The sequence below is a fragment of the Cavia porcellus genome, unplaced genomic scaffold, assembly GCF_034190915.1.
Source record: "Cavia porcellus strain 051 isolate PalLab524CR breed Dunkin Hartley unplaced genomic scaffold, mCavPor4.1 scaffold_19, whole genome shotgun sequence".
NCBI lineage: Eukaryota > Metazoa > Chordata > Mammalia > Rodentia > Caviidae > Cavia > Cavia porcellus.
The window spans coordinates 10,791,029-10,810,431 of record NW_026947502.1 but is presented as its reverse complement, the minus strand read 5'-3'; positions in this window follow the sequence as shown (position 1 = coordinate 10,810,431).

The window sequence follows — 19,403 nt, the reverse complement described above, 5'->3', positions numbered from 1 at the left end:
AAAACAGTTTAACAGTCTTGTTTCTATAATCTTTATCTCTCAAACTATAGTTTTGAGAAAGTCAGCTATGGTAGATCACCTGAATGCAAACCTTGGCTCCAGCATCTCCAAGCTAGAGGGCCTTGGACAACATTTTTTTACACATTTGCTTGTGCTCATATTTCATGCAAAGCTCATTTGTATTTAGTATTCCCTTGCCTAGAAAGGTCTTCACTTGGCTCCTCCTCACAGATCAAATCAAATCAGACTCAAAAGATGACTTTCCCAAACCCATCTCCTTTCTATCTCATTATGCTCTTAAGTTACTTCCATCGAACTCATGAATGGCTTGTGGTCCCTCATTTGTCTCTCTCTATATTTTTAGCAATGATGTCACCTGAGAATAAAGACCCATAGGAGCAGTATCCTCTCCTTCACCATTAGCCACAGTGCATACTCCCAAGTACAGCCCCTGGAAAGGATTTCCAACACATATCTTTTGAATAAATGAAGTAAAAAAAAAAAAAACAAATAAACTAATTTATGAATAGATGAATGAAGAAATAAATGAAAAGGCAATAGGAAATGGTCCAAATTACTTAAGAAACATGCATAAATGCCTTATATTGCCAAAGAGGCCTAGTTGCAACAGAAAGCAACTCTAGCTGGTTTAACATGAAAAAGAACTTATTCAAAGGGTATTAGTTGGTTTACAAAATCAACAGGAAAATTCAAATCCTGCTATAGAATTGGGGCCAAGTATACTGCCCCAAATCCAAGCATAGAATGGTACAGGCTAGACATCATTAGTGTCACTGACCCCAAGCATTAGACAAAGCAGCTTGCCTCGCTCTGGGGAAAATGGGTACTGAGCACACTCCTTACCAAAAATCCTGCTCTCATATTTCTTCCAAGACTCAGCATACCATCATACCTTCGTACCATCGTACCATCATACCATCGTATCAGTGGCCCACAGTCCATGTCTGAGGTAAACTGTACAAAAAACAGGCAGACGGCCACATATCCACCCTGTGGTACAGCTTTGGGAGAAGACAGTATCCAGTGATTTAAGTATTAACAAGAGGAGAAAGGTTATGAAACTCTCAGTCCCACAGTAAGTTTTCCAAACATGAGGATAAGGTTCAGATGCTAAGTAATCATAAATAATAAATTCCTTCAAATTTCCCCTGCAGTGATCAATAAGTATCAACCCAAAACAATCCATTTACCAAGAGTTTCTCCTTTACAAAACAAATAATATTCAAACTGTTGAACAGAGAACACATAAAAACTACTGCTTAATTTCTAAAAACCATGCCAAGTTAGAGAGATACTTCTTACAGCATTTTCATGAGTTATTCAGTTTTCAGGTATCTGGATATTAAACATACTTTAGTATTGATTTGAGGGAACTCTTGCCCCACATAGTTCAGTGCTTCTCACCAAAAAGATCATTAAAGAAGCTTCTCACCAACACAGTTCTGGACATGTGAAGTAAGAAGCCAAAGAAGCCCAGCCCTTTTTACCACTTGCTGTTCATAAGGGAAAAGGAATCCTCAACTGTTTCCCTAAAAAATGCAGATATCACAACTCTTTATCAAGACAGCTATGGACTAACCAAGGTTCTGAACTTAGCAACATTCTCAAACATGATCTGGTGATTTGGCTTGGAGAGTCACCCAGTCCTTCCTGATGCAGTTTTAAGGGGACCATCAAGCAACATGGCCATCTATTACTAATGAAGTTCATCAATCAGAGCCACTTTCCCTGAGATTTGAGTCTTTTAAAAACGTTTTCTTTAATTCATTCACTCATCCATTCATCCATGCATTAGAGGAATTAAACTCAGGACCTTAACCTGGAATTTTCATCTCTTAAAAATATTTATTTACTTATTTATTTCTTTTGGTCCTAGGATTGAACCCACAGTCTTTGCATGGAGTTACATCCCCAAGGTCTTCCTTTTTATTTTGAGACAGGATCTTACTAAGTCACTAAATCACCCCGTGGTCCACCCTGCTTCAGTCTCCCAGAGTCCTGCCTTATAAGTGACTATCTCCACATATGAATGGAATTTGAAGCTTTCTAAGTACTACAAAGGACAGAAAACAGTTGAAGATAATGCTCCCCAATGACAGCATCCTAATATTCCTTGTGCCTAGATTATAGTTTCATTACAATTCTCACTCCATTGAGCTTGATCCTTAGCTGTTCTTTAGTTCTGTGACCTTTTTACACATGGAGACAGGTAGCATTGCTTGCCATCAATGATCTTAACCAAAACCCTCTTCTTTAGTGATAACCTAGGATGGCTGACAGAATTAGCATTAGTGACTAAAGTTCGATTATGTTACAGGCCTTAGGGAAGGTGATTTATAGTAATCACATTATTTTAATTCTCACACAAAATCTTCAAGGCAGATGTTCATTTTAGATCCATTTTGAAGCTGAGAACATCATGACTTAAAATGATTACATGGTCTACCCAACGATGCACTCACAGAAAGGCCTAAGCTGTGCACTCTGTCTTACGCAAAAAAATCATGCACTAGACCACTAGGCACTACACACTGAGAATAAGATTCATTCACTTATTTAATAGTTACTGATTGGCTATTTCCACTAAGCCAAGTTCTGTTCTAGAATTGGGAGAGATGATGCTAAAGAATAAATGAAGTCCTTACGCAGGTAGTATAAAATTCCAGTGGTGGAGAATAAATGAAAAGGAAAACAAATGCATATTATAGTTTTATATAATAAGTACTAAGTAAGAAACTCAAGAATAATGGAAAAGAGTCATTTTCAAGGGGTTTTCACATCTGCTAATAGCTTCAGAAGCCATATGATTACCTGTGACAGAGCATCTGAGACAGACCACAAGTGTCAAAGTTATCCTTGGGGGCAGGTGTGAGCTACACATACTTGCAAAGCAACATGACACTTGTGACTATTATAAAGTACGAGGGTAAAGAGGATGAGAAACTAAAGTGAGACCCAGAGGCCGAGGCCAGATGATTAGGGTGACTTTGGAAGCTTCCTTCTAGTTAAGGCCTTGTCCGTAACTCTGGTTTGTCCTCTGAAAACTTGGTAACCCTGAGTGTGGCAGGGTTACTTATAAAACAAAAATGTGGGTGAGGAATAAGAAGCAGGGGATCTGAAATATCTTTGCTAGAGCCTTATAGTGAAATAAAGTATATTATGGATGATGAGGCAGATACAAGACCAAATATTTTCCAGCCGCTCCTGAGTCACCATGAGTCTCCATTCTTTTGCATCTGAGTCGGTGTGAGAGTTTGGATATAAAAATATCCCTTCTAAATATTGTGGGTCAATCAAACAACTACATTTATTTCACGATTCACTAAATGAGAGATAAGCCAAAGGCCCCTGACATTTAAATCAATGAAATTAACAATATGTTGAAAGTCAGTGAAATGCCCCCCACACCAGTGAAAGTTGTTCATCCGGTGAAGTGCAGGGGGCTGTATTTCCTGGATACCTCTATTTTATTGAACCTTCCCAGGTATCTATTATATCCAGCTATTTTGAAGGTGCAGAGACCAAATCACTTTTGAATTAACACAAGTCAAAGTAGATAAGAAATTTTGTCACACACAGAATAAAAAAATAATAATAAACCAAATACATGGGTTTAAATTACCCCCAACTATAAGAAATTTGCCTAGAAAAACAGCAGTTACTTGATAGGCAGTGGCCCAGATAACACGCAGAGTCAGGCTACTATCCAGTCCATCCCACATCAGGAAAAACATCTCTTCATTCTCTCAAGAAAGGTACACACTAGGGAGAAAAATTCACAACTAAGAAACAATTGTTCCATAAAATATAAGACTAAAGAAGGTGAAAGTGCCACACTACAATAGTATATTGTTGTAAAAATACATGAGAGGCTAAAAAAACTATTACACTATTAAAAGGAAGTGTTTCTGCTATGATATGAATGTCAAACTCACTTCAAAATTTTTATGTTAAAAACCCTTACCTTAAGATGATGATAATGGGGAGTTATCAAGCCAGGACAAGGAGTATGCATGCATAAGATTAATGTTTTTATAAAGAAGCCACACACAGTCCCTTGTACCATGTGAGGACACAGCAGGAAGGTGTCATCAATTAGTGTGAAAGTGGGACTTTCTCAGAAGACATCAAAGATGTCCTAGTGCCTTAGACTGCCAAGCTTCCCCACTGTGAGAAACCAGTTTCTCTCTCTCTCTCTTTTTTTTTTTTTTTTTTTTTTGAGCACACGTTTATGTCATGCTGGTACATCATTCCATAAGGAATGAGACATCGGACCTAAGGAGACAGAGAGCAGATGGCTGAATGAAAATCTGAACCCAGGAGTTCTGATTTTGCAACTAAAGATCATCTTGGCAAATGAAATGCTAAGAATAGCTAACATACCTTCAGATTGAATTTACTCTGAAATTTATTCAGAGCCAAAATGCCAACAATACTTGCTTACTTAAGAAAATGTGTAATTAGCAGGATACCTAAAGTACGCAGTCAACACAAGATCAGCTTGCTTAATTTCTTCCATAGCTCCTATGCAATTAAAAGGGAAAAAAACACAGCTTTCGCTCCTTGTGCAGAAAACAGCTATACAAGTAACACTAAAGGAAAATAAATGCAAAGAATTTACAATGTTTTTCATGCATGTGTAACAATCTTTTTAAGTAGAAATACATACTGACAGGCATGTGTTATAATGTTAAAGTAAAAATGGAAAAAATAATCAATTAAGATTTTGAAACAATATTGAACAAAATAGCTATTTGTAAGTTTTCTACTTCTTTCTACTTTCTTCTAAACCTCAGAGACTCAGAATACCGAGGCAAGGTACTTTTATTCATTGAAAATAGTCAAAAAATGAATTTTGCTTTGGTGTTTAGTAATTTTACTTGTCATCTGTCTCAAGTAGAGTATGCTATCAGGCTTAAAAACATATACCAGCAGCACATAAAAATCCACAGGCAACTATCTGTAATAGTTAGGTGATTCTAACTATCATGGAAGATCAGAGCGCTTTGCCAAAAAAAAAAAAAAAAAAAAAAAAAAAAAGACATGGAAAAAGAAAAATGAAAATGAGTAAGCCTTAACCAGTAGCTTCAAAACAAGATTAGAAGAGGCTTAACATTAAACCCCAAACAAATGCCAGGGATTATGATGATTATTCATTCACTGAAATTTTTACCTTTAAGTCATTCTAAGGAACATGAGCAAAGGTACTTTAACTCGAAAGTTTTTCAGTGGTTCTCATCAACCTTAGTATGACCAAAAATCTGATAATTGCAAAATATCTGAATTGGAAAAGATTTTCCAGATAATCTATACCAGTTCCTACATAATATTTGAGAAAATTGTTGATTTCAGACACCATAATAAATGCAGCACAGAATTTGCTCATTGCAGAAAATCTGTACGGTAAAATATAATCCCATTCCCAGACCTGCCAGGTGCCTGAATATCAGGGTCTTCTCTGTTTTTAGAGATCAAGTTCAATTCCCCAGAGAAGGGATTACTCAAAAGACCATTCGCCTTCCCACATCCACCGAATGTACTGCTAATTGAACTCAAGGTCTTTGCACTGAGCTACATTCCTACTGCTGTTCATTTTTTAAATTTGGAGGCACTAAATTGTCCAAACTGGGCTTGAACTAGCTACTCTCCTGTCTCAGCCTCCCAGAGCCCTGGGATGAATTCCCTTTCTCCTTCCTTTATGTAATATCCTTAGCCATGGAAAATGCATCTTGCCTCCTACTATTCTGAGTGGGTTAAACAAAGCCCTTTTGGTTTGGTCCTTGAAGTTGCTCATCAATTCACCTCAGACCCATGAAATCTCTTGTACCTTCTGTCAGCACACCCCATGACTCATGCCAATTTGTCATTTTCTTGTGCAAAGGACTCCTCAAGGTGTGTAGGAGAATCTGAAGACACTTGCCACATGGTACAAAAAAAAAAAAAAATACAATGATGAATGGAGGAGCGAAAGCATTCTTACACATGAGAAGTTTCCTAACATTTGTAAAAAGTATAGAGAGTTAAAAAGGTTATAGAGACAACATACCTACCACATTCACCCAAAAAGCTTCAAGGAGCACAAAGTCCTATCTCTAGGACTCTAGAAATTCTGCACAGAGTGAACATTTGGACTTTGAAGGGCATACAGATTTTGTTTACTGACAGAAAAGAAATCTTAAATAGGGAACAAAACAAAAAAGAGCATACAGTGAACATGGGAAATGCTGTAAAACAAAACACGTACATAGAGAGCAGTGGAGAAGGCAAACAAGGTCTATTTCTGCATGAAAAAGCACGAGTGAAAAGGGTGGGCAGCAGTGAGTGGGGAGAAGGAAGCCAGGAGTGATGCACAGCAAAGAGCTCCGAAGTCTGAGCCACAAAGTAAAGACCACACCCCAGGGACAAGGACCAGAACCAGGTCTGTGGTTAGCCTGACAGTGCTGGGGAGAATGTGGGAGTTAGAGGACTGATGGATGAGGAAACATTGGTGAGGGGGAGTTACTTCAAAACCTGCGCTCCTATAAGAGTTGGGGATAAAAGTAATGTGCCTATAAAATCGAGTAATAGCCAAAGCAAAAAGAAATGAGAATTTGAAAGGAAATCATGCCCCTACATTGCCATGCTTCCCTGAAAGACACGGGAGAAAGAAAAAGGGACAGTAAAACATTTCTCTTAGCCAGGCTTTTGGCATTCCATTCTGGGAGGCTGAGGCAAAAGGACTGCACATTCCAACCCAACCCGGGCAGCTCAGTGAGGTAGACAATGTCTCAAAATAGGAGGAGGGTGGAGGGGTGTTGGGGATGTAGATAGCTCAGGGGAAAGGTTCTGGGTTCAATCACTGGTACAAAAGAAACACCGAAAACAAAAACCAAAACCTTTTCAGAATCATTTTCTTCATTTAAATGTACTTCTAAGATAAGAAATTTCTGCACATGCACTAGAGGTACCTTGTCATTCAAAACACTGAACAGGGAGGTGACTCAGTGACAGAAAAGCTAGGTGCAGTCCTAAGCACTTGTAACGGGCATAGAGAGGTCCAGTATTTCATCTGTGAGAGTGAAAGTATGCATCCAACAAAAAGAGGAAAAAAGAATCAAAACCTGCTAACAAATTGGATTAGAAGGTCATTCCTTTAGGGACTAGAACTGGGAAAGATTTTACTATTCAGCTGATACCCTCTTATAATGTTTGCAATCATTAAAATTAGCAAATATTTTTAACATTTAAAATTAAAGATTAAAAAGAAATTAAGATATATTCAAAGTTCAAAAGATTCCTCCCAGCACAAACTCAAAAAGATTCAGAATATAAAGGAAAATTATATACACGCTTAGATGCTTTTTTGAGTTTTGTTTTGTTGTCTTTGGGAGACAGGGTCTCTATGCAGCTCAGGCTGGCCTTGAGCTCAGTTTTTACGCCAGGTTGGTCTCAAACCCCCAACGATCCTCCTGTCTCAGTTTCCAGGGTCCTGGGATTACAGGCATGTGCCACTATACCCAGCTCCTTGAGATGGTTTTAAGGAAGCTCACTTTTGGTCATTGTATAATATGACTACATTAATTTATTCATTCTTAATGTTATCAGAAATTTTGAAAGAGAGAAAATCTGATTTTTAAGTTTTTACTTTGCCTATTATTGAATGTGAGACCCCAAAGAATTCATAGTTTCTTTCATATGTGTTGTACTTTTTTCTTTAAAAATAACAAAGACAAGTCACTTTTTCTTTGCTCTATACCAAGATTCAATTGATTGGTATATAATGCCATCCAAGCTTTATATACTTCTTTGAAGAAAAAACTCAATTTCAGCATACATAATTTCTTTTTTAAAAAATCCATTACCATAAAGAAACTTTCTTACAACTTCTATATTTAATAAAGAGACCCACCTACATTGTGGGAAATTAAAAAAAAACAATACTTTTTCTTTTTTAATTTTGTAAGATCTGCAATCATAAGTTTTATGTAAAATTATTTGGAAAAGTTCAAATTATTCTTTGTTGTGAGGAAGTGTTTTGTGCATTATAAGATGCGTAGCAATAATCTGACCTCCTTCCAGTGGATGCCAGAAGCAATTCCCAGCTATAAGAAGCAAAACTGTCCCCAGACATTGCAAATGTCCCCTGGGGGTATAATCAAAGCCCGCCAAGAAGCACTACTTTAATGATTGGTATCATGCCATACATGTTTACTGTTTTTAACTTGATACTGTATTGTAAGATTTTTCCTATATTAATGTATTTTTCAAAAAAGCTTTTTAGCATAAATTTAATGAGTACAGAATGTAAAGTATAATTTACCAAACAATCTTCACAGCAGACTGTTTTCAATTTATTTACCACTGGAAATAATTTTACAAGAAACCATGCACACAAATTATTTTCTATTTGTCTGATTTTCCTCTGCAGACTCAATTTTTAGAAAAAGGAATTATTGAGCCACAGGATACCTTTTCTTAGTTTTTAGAAAAAAGCTATCTCCTTCCTTTTTACTTAATTCAGCTTGTTCTGCTAATATGATTAAGTAAGTTATGTGTTTTATATAACTTGTTTGAACATCCTGATTTTTACTAACAATTTTCTTGCTTAAATATATATGGTAGCTCAATCTTTACTATATCCAGATAGTACTGGTGTGGAACCAAGGCCCCACATTAATTTCTGAAAAACTGAAGGAAGCAAAAACGAAGGTGAAAGGGATGAAATGCTTAGAAGAGGTCATAAACAAAAAATTCATAAGAAATCTTTCATGTCACATGTACCTATAATGGCTTGAATATTGTCTTCCAAAATTCCTTTCTCTGTGGAATCACAGAATATAACCTTAACAGAAATAAATTGTTTTTGTGCACATAATTACAAGGTTCTCTTGTATGAAGGGCAACATCTCAGTAAACTCCTAATAAGTTGAAAGTATCATTAAGGTGTTTTTTAACACACCTAGCCTATTGAACAACATAGGCTAGCCAGTCTGCCTAAAATGTGCTTTGAGTACTCCTGTTGGCACTGCAGTTGGACAAACACATCTAATCTAAAGCTCATATTGTCATAAAGTATTGAACATCTCATGTAATTTAGTGATGATTGCACTTAAGATGATAAACAGTAGTCATCATAAATAGACACAACTAAGTCTAAAGAAAATTAGAAGTATCAAATTAAAATGAAATGCTGGATGAAGTGAATGATAGCATGATAGAGTCATCAATTTCACATTTGTTTACTTTTTATAACAAAGTCTTGCTAAGTTTTCCAGACTGACCTCAAATTTATAATCCTCCTGCTTCTTTCTTTCAAGTAGCTGGTATTACAGGGATGCAGCACCAAACCTAGCTTAGGGTTGTTAATTTCTGACCACTGCCTTGTGGCTTAGTAAAGAGTACCTTGTACCACTAGACTATGGGAAGGTTACAATTCAAATAGACCTACAGTTTCTATAGAAAGCATATTACTTTCAAAGTAATTTCAAAGTAATTACTTTCAAAGTAAATTCAACCATCATAAGCCAGAGACAATCCACAATTAAAATGATGTCACATCGGAGTTAGAGGGGGTGATAATCCAATGACTCTTATCTAATGAGAGGCTGGAAATGAAGACATAGACACACAGAGAGAAGACAGATAAAAGAAACAGAGGGAAAGAGAGGTTGGAAGGAGGCTGCCTGGCCAAGGAATGCGAGTACTCCTAGAAGTTAGGAGAGGTGAGGAAGGCTCCTCATAGAGAGAGCAGGGCCTGACCACTGTTTTGATGTCAGGCTTTCAGCCTGCAAAGCTGAGACAACAAATTTCTTTAGTTTTTAAGCCACAAAACTTGTGTACTATTAGAGCAGCCTGACATGAGGACAAGGGTTTAGGCTCAGTTATGGCTTCTGTCTAGGTGTCCTCCCAAAGCCTCATGAGTCATAGGTGGGCTTGTTCAGCAGTGGCTGGATCCAAAGTATGTGATGCTGGGATTAACGGTATGTGACTACTAAGTCAGTCCAACCATTGATTTGGTAATGACTTAATCCCAGAATCCTAGAAACAATGAAAAGGGGCAGAAAGATGCTGTTATGATCCCTTCCTCGCTTACTTTGCTATCTTCTGCCCACCGTGAACTGTTTCTGCTCTGTGATGCCCCTCTGACTGCCATCCTGCCTCACAGTCAGCCAATTATGGACTGAAACCTTTTCAAACTGTGAACTAAGTAAACCTTTTCTCCTTTAACATTGGGTGTCAGGGACTTTGTCCTAGCAATGAAAAACAAAACTAGGACAGACTTTGCCCCATTGACAGAAACCCACAGAAGGAAAAGAAGAATTCATTACCTCTGAAAAACAGACATAGTAATCTGATTGGGGGATATCTTTAGGAAAGAAGATTAATATGTAAATGTGTATATTATTATTATACTCATTATTATTTTATAAAAATAGAAAGCATCGTCAGGATGGCAAATCATCTCAGAATACTACCAAAATCTAAGTTCAATTTATATAATGTTTTGCTTTTCTCATTTTTGTAAGGACTGATCAAAATTTAAATATGAATCAGCACAATTATACTCTTGGTTCATTAAATCCTGGCTAATTTTAGCTCATTTGCAAGCTGAGCATTCCCCAAAGTCCTGGTTATGTATACAGTCATTGCAGTACACATGTGAATAGACAATTGGAGGAAATCTGCATTGTAGAATACTTCTAGACAACGGGAGTACCCAAGAACAGCTCCTCAACACCTTCACCTGTAAGCTGATTTATAGTTATAAAAAAGCAAATTATGAGAATTGAGAGCTGAAATAAAAACTGGACACCCCAAATCAAACTCTTCCTTTTTCATAAAGAGCTACTCAGTCCAGGAGGAGGGCTTACCTTTAGGTACTCAGTCTGGATAAAGCATACCTTCAACTGAGACAAACCACATCATCTCAAGTTCTTTCCACTACTCTGTTGCCTGAGTTGGTTTTCTGACTACTTCATGTTTCTGTGTTTTATCTCTCCAACTTCATGCTAAGCTCAGCAAGATCAAAGACCTCTTGGTTATCCATTATCTGGAGGCCCCTTTTTCCCTGAGCACTCCATGCCTGTCTATTTGGAAGAGGACTGAAAGAGAATAAATAGTCACAAAAATGTTGATAATCAGTTTTCACAAAAGCCCTTAGGTTACAAGTAATAAGTTCCTTTATCGCTATAGCTTATATGGCAAATGGCCCTTAACAACCCTTGCAACCTTTAAGAGATGAGGCTTAATGGGAGGTCTTATGTCACGGGAGACAAGTCCCTAAAGGGGCTACAGGATGCCCTCTACAGTCTCTTCCTCTCTCTCTCTGCCATCCTGCTACCATGAGATTGTTGCTTTATGCATTCTATCAGCCTGCTGCACGCACTATGCACTCCTCACCACAATGAGACAACGGATCACAGACTGAAACCTGCAAAAACAAAGACCTCAGAGGTAGGGGAAAAAATCTAGGCAGGGCAAATTTAAATGGTAAAAAGATAGAGAATAACCCAAGTATGTTATATACATGCACCAATTCCCCCACATAATATTAAAAAAGAAACATAAAATTACAGGCAAAAAAGTGTTTTCTCTTCATAAGCTCATTGTTTCAGATATTTTTCACAGTAACAGAAAGCTGGCTAATGTACTGACCTCAACAATCTGTTTAGCTACATCAGGCCTAACCCTCACTTTAGGTCCATTTCCTTCAGCAGCTTCCTTCCCACTTCATCTTTTTTGCATGTGTGCATTAGTGATGAGCATTTCCTCCCAGATTTGCTATAATTAAATATGCTTGCTTTAGATAAAAATAGGAGAGTTATCCTGAATCTCTTTCAACTATGCTTTCTTTCTATATCAAAATGAGGATAATAGAGACAAGGGAAATACAATAATCCTTGGGATAAAAGTAGAGGTATTTATTATTTTTGCCTCCCTAGAGAGAAATTTTTAAAATGATCTATATTGCATTGCTCATTCCCTGAAGAATAGTACATTAAAAAACACCTGGCCAAGGGCTCTAAGCACTTATTTTAAATTTTTAAAAAGAAGATCCTTTACTCTAGATGATTCACTTTCACACTTTCAGTGTAAAGTATCTAAATTGATTCTCTTCACCTAACAAGTTATTGGTGAATATCAAATGTCACAAATAAAAACTATAAAGTGAAATGTGAAAAATGCTGCCAGCCTACTAGGTAAAACAGGTAGATAATATCCTATTCAGGAAGAAAAAGCATAAAATGCTCAAATAAAAAGCACTGAACAAATACTACGCATTCTTGGTTAGAACAATATTGTTTGCATTCACCAAATCTGTCCAATTCCTTTGATTTCTTTTGCTACTTTTGTATCACTCTAATTGAAAATGTAATAACATTCCTTAGTTTGCAGTGGGTATAACACTAAAATATTGATCACACAATAGTTTTTCTAAGGGTCTTGTGAGGAAATGTCCTTTCATAAAGCTTACTATGTAAAGAGCATGAATAAACAAGTATGACCATCTAGCTTTGCCATTTTTAACTCTTTGCTGAAGTAAGAATTGGTCTCCAGACAAAAGACTGATGCTCCACTAACTTGCTATCAAAGCACAGAATGGAATTCCAGAGCTCTTTCTCTAAATCTTTGTATTATAAAACCAACTGGTAACATGGCTTTGAATGTATACCCCCAATACAGGTACTTGATGGTAAACTATGAAGGTACTATTTTATATTATTTTTGCCTATATTACATACTTTAAAAGCATACAATGGATGAAATGAAAAGCTATAAAGTTCTTAATGTTTTACTCAAGTACCTGAACATGATCATGGCTTTCACTTCCTTGAAGCAAAAATCCTGCTCTGGAGACCACAGTTTTACTGTGTCACTGATGTACACTGTTAATGATTCTATCTCACGGGAGCAAATATCATCTACTTGTACCCTGGACACAGGAGCTGTGTTGCATGCTGTATGGTTGTGATAATGGAACTCACTAAGCAATCAATGTATTCACCATTGTACACAGTTGCTTATCACCCATGGAGCACTGAGGCGTTGTCTTATGTTCAAATTTTTCACTGGGCACTGACTGAGTTGCAGTGTCTGGTGATTTAATGGTCTTCTTAGGTTAAGTTAACCTCATGTATTTCTGTACAGCTTATGTCTTAGGGAACAGAAAATATCACAGTCTGATATGAAGTACTTCTAGGCTTTTGTGCTGGGACTTTTGTACTAGCAAGAGAAAGAAAAAAAAGTATTTCCAGAGCCTGAAGGGTATAATCAGAGAAGCAACAATAAAAAACACCCACATATATAGAAATCCTCTTTGAAGCCATTTGTATGTACCAAATATAGTTTCATAAACTATAAAATCCCATTGAAATTTCATTTTACTTTAATTTTTATTCTCTTATTTCTTAAGCCATTTTCAATTTGAAATTATGGACACCAAATCTGTGAATGTCTTCAAGACAAAAGTCCTCGTTTATCTTTTGCCCTGAATATCCTGAATACTCTCAGGATCTTGTTCAGTCAGCTACAGCAATGCAAGAGTACTGTGGAGAGTGAGGAATGGGCTCCTGCTGAGATGTTTCTGGCTGTCTACCCGTGGAACTGTAGCTAATTCTCATCTAGGGGTATCACGTGACAATGCCTGTGTGCCAACACTTCCTTTTTGGTCACATCAAAGATCACATGTTGCAAAGCCAAACCATCAGAGTGCCAAGAGGCCCTGGACATTATCAAACAACATTTTAAAAATAGGATGTAGGGTCAGCAAGATCAACCACTTGTCAAACGCTTAGAGTCACTGTTTGCAAAGGCTAGGCAGGATGACTGTGAGGGGGAAATTACTTCACAAAAGAAATCTTCTTGGGTGTCCTGAATATATTGAGAACTGAACCCAGGCCTGGGTAGAAGTCACTGCCTTTTTCAGATGACATGATGACACTAGCCCTTACACAGAATAAGATCTTACAGCATGCTGGTTAACATGAGAGGCTACTGCCAATGGCACCATTTACTGCCTCTTGAAGCCTAACACTTTGGAAGAAGTTGTAGCTTGGCTCTTAAAGTTCCTGCAAAGTTCATGTGTTGAAAGCCTGGCACCCAGCACCATAGTGTTCAGAGGTGAAGCTTCTGGGCAGCTTAGATCTGAGGGCCCTGATGGTCTCATTGAGTTGAGGGTCTCAATGAGTTACTGCCCTGATGGGTTCATGGCTAAGGGCATTACTGGGACTTCAGGAAGCAGGGCTTAATTGGAGTAAGTGGATCGCTGGAGCCATGCCTTGAAGAGTATACGTTGTCCCTGGGCCTTCCTATCTGTCTTTCTGTGCTTCCTGGCTGGGATGAGCTGAGCAAATTTAGTCCACCACATTCTCCTGGCTCTGATGTGCTGACTGACCACAGGCCCAGAAACATGAGCGCAAAGGGACCATGGATGAAAATCTCAGAAGCTATGAATCAAAGTAAAGCACTCCATTTTTAAGATGTTTGTATCAGATATTTTGTCACAACAGAAAGCTAACTAACACATAAGTATTTTCGGAATACTTCAGAGTTTTTAGGAGCATGGATATTTTTCAGCGCTGTGATTTTTCAGCACTGTGATTATGGAGACTTTCAATCAAACCCCATCTGTTGCCATGCGCCATGTCTATTACAGTGCTCTCAGAAGCACCGTTTCTACCTGAGTTAATGCTTCTTTACAGTGTTAAGTCACTAAATTGTTCAGCGGCTTCTTCTAACCCAATAAAATCTGCCTCTGCCTCTGAGTTCCCCAGAAAATGCTCTCTCTCTCTCAAATTACAAATAATCACTTGGTTATTAAACCAAACTGTCTTCCACAGTGGACCCTGCAGACACGTTCTTGTACTTTGGCTTCTGTGACCACCTCCCTCAAACCTCTAACCTACTCAGAAACTCTTTTTTTTTTGTCCTGGATTCCTTCTGACACTGACCAAAGTTCTAATGCTTCCTCCTCCTTTTTCATGTTGTCGCCCACTATGGAAATCATCACCTATACAGACATGAATGTCAGGTCTACCTGTCCAGCCAGTCTTCAAGTAAATTGCCTCCTAGAGATCTTCACTGACCACAGAGCAGTAGATTCTGATGCTCTACCTAGATTCCTTCTTTAGGGCTGGCCCAGCCACCTAACTGTCCCCTAGCTGCTTGGAATATCGGCTGCTGATGGCTGACACTACGGCCCTGCTGGGAAATTGTTTTTCTCTTCTGATTACCCACTATCCAAGGGCATGTCCCCTGCAGCAGGTGGCGCACAGCAAATAGATGGCTAGGATAGGGATACAAAACCTTGCCTTCTTCCAGCAGTTTGCAGCACTCTGCAGAATCATCCGGAGTTCTGTTTAAGACTGACCAACACTTGCCTTGCACAGCATTTCAGGTATGTCTGTCTCTCGGCCAATTCCTCCCTTCCTTCCTTCCTTTCCTCAGAACTCCTCAATAAACCTTCCACATTTGACCCTCTATGTCAGGAACCCACACTTCATACCACATGACAACCCAACATACTTCCCTATAAATGTCTTCTGCCTTCTTTATCATCACTAATATTCATTTCTTCAGTAAGTGGCACCATCATTTCCCCAGTTACTCAAGTCAGGCACTTGGATGCCATCCTTGACTTCTTCCACACCTATCAGTCACCTGTCAATTCTTATTAATCCTACATCCTAAAATAAACCTTTTAGATTAATCTTTGTTTTTTGCATTTCTAGTGCTATTTTGTTTTTTCCATTCAGGAAAGATCTTCTCTCACACACACACAACTTAGAATATATACCGATCAGCAATCCAGGGCTACATGCAGACCAACTCCTTGCTGAGATAGCTCTTTGGTGTGTCTGAGGATGCCAGGACACACAACTCATTCCCTCTTCCAAGAATGACCTCATACGAAGTCTCAAATCACCACCAGTGTCTGGTAATGTGCAACAAAACATTATTTTCTACTTAAGCTGTGCTGTGACAGAGGCTAAAAACAAACTCTTGGCAGTGGATCGTATATGGTCACCCACCACATGTGTCTCCTCCTCTGTGCTCAATGGAAATCTTTGGAAGATAAGGACTTTGTGTCCTGTCTTTGTGCTTCCTACTATTCAGCCCAAAGATGGCACACAGTAGGCAATCACCAGGTGTGTGCTGAATGCATCATAACCAGGTCAATGTATCTTTTGAAAGAAGGAATGAACCAACTCTGAAGAAAGGAGGACCATAACAAAAAGCAAACAAGGAAACGAGAGAAAACCAGTATCTCATCCTTCCAAGGGTCTTGTCCTTGGTGCTGCATCGACAGCCATGATGGATGATCTGTTTGAGAAGAAAAGAGAAATGTTGGCAATGTCCCGGGAAACAAGGTTTTAAATTAGAGCCACATTTTCTCATTCTGACTCTTCTCGTTTGTAATCTCCAAGAGGGCTTATAATTCCAATTTGTCTAGTGAAATAGGTTACCCAACAGAGAAGAATCAATAAATAGCAATTAATGATAATAATTAAAGAAGAATAAGAAAGTGTAAGACAGAACTAGAATGGCTAAGCAATTTTCATGTGAGGCAAAAGCTTCTTTGGAATGGAGGTTTTATATCACTGATATACTACCTGGTTACACTATAATTCTCTTCTATTATGAAGAAACACTGACCAATAACTGAAATAATAGATATTCACAACCCTGTTAAATTATGCTCTAGCAGTGTCATCTTGGGTGAGGTGCTTAGTCTCCTCTTTTGACTCCCATATCTTTGTCTATAAGAAGAAAGGCTTGGAATAGATGATGTTTATGTCCTTTTCTAGCTCTAAAATATTATTCTGTTCTTTTATTTTTAGCTCAGTTGATGCCTGTCAATCCAGTACTTTCTGCAAACTGGAAAAATGAATTCAGACTGGCTAGTGTTTTATTAGAGCCAGCTAAAAATAAACTTTAAAGTAGGGACCAGGAAACTGCTCTCTGGAAACAATGCATGTCCGCAAGCCAAAAGCTTTCTGCAAGAACCATTTTCAGCCTTGTCCTTTGTTACCTCTTGAAACAAGTGTCTCAAACACATGGAAGAAAATGAGAGAGGGGAAGAGACAGAGAGACAAAAAAGCAGACACATAATTGTTTACCACATTCACATACAGAGAAGGGAGAAGACAAAACACAAAAATTCAGGCAATTATGGGTTGTATAGAATGGAAGGGTGAGAGAGAAACTGAATAGGAAACACAAATCCAAAGTCTCCTGCCTCACATGGATGCAGTCTACACAATGACCCATCTCTCCCTCCACTCCACTGCAACTGGGGGGAGACAATCCTATCTCCATGAGAAAGTGAAGAAGCCAAGTTTAGTAAATGTGTGCCATTATTACTTCCTGTATATCATTTTAACTATTTTAAAATTTCATTATGATGACTTGTATGGGTTTGTCTCAAGAGATCAGTGTTAATATTTTCCTTTCTCCTTATTTAAAGAAGAGGAACATTCGTATCAGAACTGTTTGATATATTTCTCATTCTTTTGAGGTGAGCCAGGATATGAAGAAGAATCCCCTGAATTAAAATAATGGACAATTTGTAATATTTGGCTATTCAGTACATTTCCTGAGGCATTACAGATCAGAAATCACAGTATGAGTTGGAAATCAAGAGCTATGTAGCCAAAAAAATGTAACGCGAACATATGCTCTTCTTAACAAGGTAAATGAAATCATTAAATCTCTGATTCCAGGGAATTCTCCCAGATCTGCTAAAAGAAGCCAAATGCCATATGAAAACTTCTTATAAGTGATCACACCAGAACAGCTGGACTGGGAGGTTTTTTTGTTTTGTTTTCATGTTTTTAAGTACTCCTTTTCTGGGAACAGATTTCACATCCTACCTCTGCAGAAGTGTTTCATCTTGGCTGCTTTTCCACCAGCCAAGGACAGTGTGATTCGTCTCTTGACAGGCTGTCATACTGCCTGGAATCTTGGTATTCCGCAGAGCACTGTACTTGGGGACATTTCAGTTCCTAGCTAGAAAAATTTTTCTTGTTGGCTACATTGCAGATGTTTCCACTGAAAACTCAGCTCTCAGGTCTCAATTCTCAACTTTGCTCAATAACACTATTCAAAGTAACAAGAATGTCTAATAAGAGTAACTACCACTAAATTACTTACTATCTTACATCCTTGTTAGATGCTCTCCATGAAATCCTAAGGCCCTGCCAGGTTGAGAAACACTACAATATAAACTAATATCACCACATTAAACATGGGACACAACCAAGGCAGGCCCTCATGGTCAATGCAGGGAGTCAGCTTAAACCCTCTGAAGGGTTAGTGAATCAAAATACTTTATCCAGGTCACAATGAGTGAGAAGTGAGAAGTGCAATAGAAGGCCATGGGTAACCAGAGAGGTGTATCTCTGGGGATCAGAAGAGAAAGGTGGAGTCAAATGTCAAGTTCAAAAGCAAGCAGCTCTTTATCTATAATGAGTGGTTTTACTTTCACTGTGTCAGACTTAAAATTAATTGACACACATTTCTTTTGTAACAAGAGAGGGAGAAATCACAAGGAAGCTAAGAGTGTGATAGTTTAAGCACGATGGAATAAAAGGAAGCTGAGAGATACGGGCAAGTCCCTTCCCTGCTGCCCAAATGGTCCCTGGGTCTAGAATGAACATACCGCTCTGTACCCTTCCCACTCAGTGGTCATTTATGAGATGCATGGGAAGTAACAGCAGTGGAAGAATTTTTAATAAGCTTGACCACACCATAGCTGCAAGTGGCTGTCAATACTGTTATCATTACACTACCATATAATCTCCCTGAGATTTTCTACGTGAAAGTTTGAAAAAATGCCACAGAAAGGTCTAGCAAATTGTTCAATCTTCTCTCAAAAGCAATGCAGCTTTTCAACAAGTATTGTGAAAGAAACAAAAAATTAGACTAAGAAATAAAGATCAAGAACCAAATCTCCAAATGAGTAAACTTAGTAGGTGTCTATAGTGTTCTACCTAACAAGATAATATATCTTTTTCTTAGCACAGGGAAATTTTCCAAAACTAACCACATACTAGCCAAAAGGCATGCTGATGTGAATACGAAAGAATCAAAATATGCTATGCATAACATCAGACCACAGTGCAAAAATACTAGAAATCAGTGAACAAAGAAATTATTCAAATGCACCAAAACTTAAAAATACATTGTTGAATAATCAATAGGTCACAGAAAAAAAAATAAAGGAAGAGATAAGACAGTTGCTAGAATTAGGCAATGAAGCAGTACAATAAACCAGAACATACGAGACACGAGGAAAATAGTCCTAAGAGGGAGGCTGATAGCTCTGAATGCTTATATCAGAAAGACAGAGCAATCCTAAACACATATTGTAACAACGCATCTCATGATCTTAGAAAAAGTAA